Source organism: Nelumbo nucifera, chromosome 1 (assembly GCF_055504915.1).
Source record: "Nelumbo nucifera cultivar China Antique chromosome 1, China Antique-T2T, whole genome shotgun sequence".
Lineage (NCBI taxonomy): Eukaryota > Viridiplantae > Streptophyta > Magnoliopsida > Proteales > Nelumbonaceae > Nelumbo > Nelumbo nucifera.
The window spans coordinates 107,854,987-107,860,372 of record NC_142649.1 but is presented as its reverse complement, the minus strand read 5'-3'; the positions used below and the strand labels follow the sequence as shown (position 1 = coordinate 107,860,372).

The 5,386-nt window shown below is 35.5% G+C and overlaps 1 pseudogene; it reads right to left on the bottom strand.

The window, feature by feature from the left end:
* Positions 1–256: 256 nt before the first annotated feature.
* Positions 257–1,810, bottom strand: LOC148803679 (dehydration-responsive element-binding protein 2A-like; annotated as a pseudogene).
* Between the last annotated feature and the right edge of the window lie 3,576 nt (positions 1,811–5,386).

Genomic DNA, 5,386 nt, shown 5'->3' with positions numbered 1-5,386 from the left:
CATACAAAGAGAGCCAACTGGGCAACAGGTTAAGGAGTAAGTGAGCACATAAGCCTATTGGGCCTAAAACCCAATTCAAACTGGGCTTAAGTTAGTTAATTAAAAGGAGGCAAGATCTTATTAGGATTAGCTGAAAGGATAAGATAAGTCTTATCCATTTAATAGTCTAGATCCAGATATCAGATTTGGATCAAGAAACACTCTCCTAATTAGATTAGGAGGCTGATCCAAGGAAGACTATAAATAGGGGGTGAATTCCTCAGTTTTAACACAGCAATCTACAGAGTTCTCCCTTGTTCTTGCGCCCCTACCGAGTTTGATATCCACTTGTGGAAGTGATCAAGAATTGTTCTTGACATTGCTTCTTGGTAGAAGAAGCAATCTGAAATCGTGCTCATCAGCCCCTCTTTGATTATTGCTGAAGAATCCTGGTTCTTGCTGAAGAGTCATCCTGCTGATCCTACTTCAACATGTAATGTGTTATCTTCAGTGTGAGCAGGTTTTGGTTTCCTCCTTGGGCGTAAACACCTTCATTGGTCTGATTTTGGGTTTAAGATTGATCCTTGAAAATGCAATTTTCTAAAATAGGGAATGTGATTCCCAGATGGGAGAGAGAGAAATTTTTGAAATTTTGCCCAACTTTCTTTCAGGGTTCGGCCATCCATATGATGGATCTCTCATCCCTTCAGCGTTGTTGTCTCTTCCGCTTTGCATTGTCATCTCACGACGTCCGTCTCTTCCGCTACCATAGACAATAAGCTCTGCATTCGTGCTTACACCCGAACAAGCTCAGTCGGCTTACATCCCTCAGCTCCAACAGTTGGCAGAAGATCCAAAAAAGATATATATACACACCTGGACTCAGTACAGATTAAAAGCTGAAGCAGAGTCCCCCCCTTACTCCCTTAGAATCAGTTCAGTCCTCCAAGAAACTACTTAAAACCACAAATCAGGAAAACCCAATTGAAGCAATCCTTGCTAGTCATACAAGTATAGCCCATACCCGTCATCTCCCTCCTGTTCAATGGGATTCAGTAGCTGATACGATAAATCCGATGGACTACCACACTGCAATTGATCAGAGCCACCTAATTGATCGTACTCATTCTTCAGTCCTGGCCCAGGAGTATTTGGACCCAGCATCCCCAATAGCTCCTCCATATTAAACAGTTCTTCTACTGAAAAGTTCTGAGATCATCAAAATGATTGAATCCACTCTCACTGAACTGAGTCAAGTGACCAGAATTTATTGGTCCTTGGGTGATCCCGTACCCTCTTAACTGATCAGGATTCATGGATTCCACAGGCTGCTCTTCCTTCGACTCTTACTTAACTATATTCATTGGTGCTGGCGCAGCTGCTTCCATTGCAATACAAGGCTGACTGTAAGTCCCCGACTCATATTGCTCTGGCTTAGGTTCTACCCTTGGGAGATTCACCTTCAATTCCTCATCTAAGCAAACTTCAGAATAGCTGGATGAAGTGTGGTAGCTGAGTATGAAGATTCCATCGATGCACAGCTTACAGGAAAGTTGAGACGTACACAACGACCATACATGGCTTTGGTAGCCTCATCGTAACTCGTAAGCAAAAGTAGCTTCGAGAGCGATGGAGAAGTTCCCAGCCAAAGCCGACTTCCTCTATTCGGTTCTCAAATCTCGGCGACCCACTTTCCCCTTGTTCGCTGCCTGACGCCTTTGTAATTAGGCAAAGCCGGCTCCATGGGAATCACTTGTTTTCTGCCTCTACAATCGTTCTCCCAACCACCATCACCGTTAAGAGGAGAGCTCTACTCGGAAGTTGCAGTGGTCGCCGTCACCTGTGACAATTATATCAAAATCACCGCAACCATTGCAACTTCCAACAGTGATGGCGAACAATAAGGGTATTTTAGAAATTTTAAAGTAATTAATACTTGCATGATTTCACATGTGAATGGAGTAATTAACGGCAAGAAGGTTATAGACAATTGTCAAAAAACTTAAGGGTAGCATAAGACAATATCTAAACAATAAGCGTACAGTTTGTCAATTTCATGAACAATAGGGTAGTTTAAGAGATTTACACTTTATATTATCTAAAATTGACAATGATTTTTCTCACATTTCTCTTAATTCATCATGATATTTTAAAACCTCTGGTCTGTGTTTGGTTGAAGTGCAATTCTATTTGCATTAGTGTAAATATATATGAGTGCAAACAAAAAAAAAAATGCAAATTCTCATTTAATTTTGTTTTAGGTTTTACTTTATTCTGCTTCATGTCTTAATTTACTTCACGTGTGCTGCAATCAAACAAAATAAGTTAAAATTTGAAATAAAAATGGGTCAAAATTTACACTCAAATCATTTGCACTGCCATGATTTTGCATTAGTGCAAATTTATTTACATTGCAACCGAATAGTGAGTTTTATTTTCATCTAACTATCCTGAATGGACAATCATCTTTATTAATTTTTTTTATAGTAAAATTATCCTTAACTTGAGTTTGGGCCCACATTAAGCCCAACCCACATATATTTAAAATATATATTTTAATAAGTTTGGCATACCATTCAAAGATAATATGATCATGTAAAAAATATTCAAATGCTTGTATAGACAATTTCAATTAGGGAAAATTCTCGATTAGTACCCCATACTTTGGGCCTAGTGCCACTTTGGTCCCCGAACTTTAAAATGCAACAATTTAATACCTAAACTTTCAAAACATGACAATCTAGTACATGATGTTAACTAGTTGTTAATCAGCCACTAAGTGGCATTTGAAAACGACACAAATTCCCTTCGAGTGTCATCTAACTTTCTTTATCAACCATCCAAACATTGACAAAAAATTAATAGTCTCAAATCCTTGCCTCTTCTATTCAAGAAAGTTCGGGTCACTAGAATGTGCAATCAAACGTAACCCCAACTTTCTTGAATGGAAAAGGCAAGGATTTGGGACTGCTAATTTTTTGTCAACGTTTAGATGGTTGATAAAGAAAATTAAATAATACTTAAAGGGAATTTGTGTCTTTTTGGAATGCTACTTAACGACCGGTTAACAACTAGCTAACGACAAGTACTGGATTATCACATTTTAAAAGTTTGGACACTATTATCGCATTTTAAAGTTTGGGGACCAAAGTGGCACTAGGCCCAAAGTACAGGGTACTAACCAGGAATTTTCCCTTTCTATTAATAATCAATAAAACTAACTGACATGGAACTGCATAAAAGTTTTAGAGAGTCATGGAAAATTTTATCAGGAGTTTAGGGTTGGACCCAAACTGGGCCCCACTTGTGTGAACATAACGTATAAGTGTACTAGCGAGAAGCTCGTGCAATGCACGGGAGCATGTAGAAATTGATGATAGTTGAATTAGGTGAAATCAAAATACTTATAGAATAAGTAATTAAAGTATTAAGAATAAAACTACTTGGCCCAATTAAGTAAGAGTATGAGTTCAAATGGATGGGATCATGATCCAATTTGATTCGAGATCCTATCCTATTTGGTCAAATTCGGGTCACCCTTGTTTGGATCTTCATATCGGATCGGATAATAGGGTTCGACCAGAAATTGGATTCAGATTCGGGTCACCCCCTATCCAATCCAATATATATTATGTATTTATAAATATATATAATACATATATATGTGTTATTTATTTATTTATAAATATATTTTTATATTATATTTTTATAAATTTTTTATATTATTTATTTTTTTATAAAAAAAGATGTATATATATGATGAAAATAATTAAAAAATACATGTATTTTTTGTTTTTACTTTATTTAAATTACTATATTTTATTTTTCTTTTAATATTTTGTTAATTTTTAAAGAAAACAAGTCGGACCGGATCAGATCCAAAGATTTGACTTACGATAGGATTCTAATTCAAATCAAGTCCTATTAGATCCAAGCAGATTTTCGGATCGAACCGGATCTAGCATAAATAGTGTCAGATTGGATTCGAATATACCCTGATTCAAATCCGATCCGATCCATTTACATCCTTAAATAAGAGGGTTTGAGGATGTGGGATAAATTTTATAAGTAAGAAAAATATTATGAATATCAACCATAACAAAGTGACAAGCTAGGTCTCCTTATTAGTGACAGTTGAATCAGCATTGGAGGATTTGGATGGTGAGGAGGCCATTAAATCGGCATTATAGGATTTAGGCAGCCATACCTAGATTTAAAAAAGTGTTAGAACTTATATACTTGTACCAGCCATTCCCCAAATTTAAACACTAGAAATGAGAAGAAGTTGAGAATATGTAAAATGTACAAAAAAATAGGTTAGGATAGATCTAAGAATATTCTAACATGAAAAGTTGAAAATTAAACTCTTATTGTATGGAGCACATAATTGAGAAATTGGAGAGAAGTGCTTGTGTGATTAACCAATAATCTACAAACAAAACAAATTAATTACTCAAATATTCGCTTGCCTTTGGAAAAAGCCCTAGAAGGAATTCATTTGAGAGAATTTACACATTTAAGAGAGCTAAACATATCAACTTGTAAACGGTTCATTTACAAAAGCATGTGTGTAGGCAGGATTTAAATATAAAGTGAAATATAGGGGCTTACCAATTTGGGTTTAGAGAAACGATGAGGGTTGGAGAAAAAAAATAGAGGGAAAATTGGGTAGAAGAAAATAGTTCAAGTTAGAGGAATAAAATCTCTCTAGGCAAACACATTAATAACATGATAAATGACTAATATTGTCTCTATTTGTCAATTATAAATTTCTTTGCAAATAGGGAATAATGAAAAAGAATTTAATAGCTCTATATGTGGCAATATCAACATTAAGGGTTACTTTTATAATTTAAATAAACTAATATCACACATGTGACAAGGAAGAGAGCAAAGGTACTCGTTTGAGCAACCTCGTGTAGGGGTGGCCATGAGCCGAGCTTTTCATGAACTACTCGAGCTCGGCTCAATTCTGTTTTAATCGAGATTCGAGCCGAGCTCAAGCCCAATTTACATGCTTGTTTATTAATCAAGCAGAGCTCGAGCCTAATAAAACTCAGCTCGTAAGGCTTGCAAGTCGGCTTGAATAGCTACATATAATAATAATAATAATAATAATAATAATAATAATAATAATAATAATAATAATAATAATAATAATATTTTATATATTTATTTTTATAAAACATTTTTCTCAAGTCAAATTCGAACTGAACCGAACTCAAACTTACAAACTTTTAACTCAAGACGAACTCGAGTTCAAAGTTCTAACTCAAACCAAACTCAAATTCAAACTTGAACCTTATATTACCTTATCAAACTGAACTTCAATAACTAACTATTTAACTCGACTCAGCTCGAATCCACCCTACGTGAGAGCCCTCTTACCTTTTATTGTTCCTCTTTA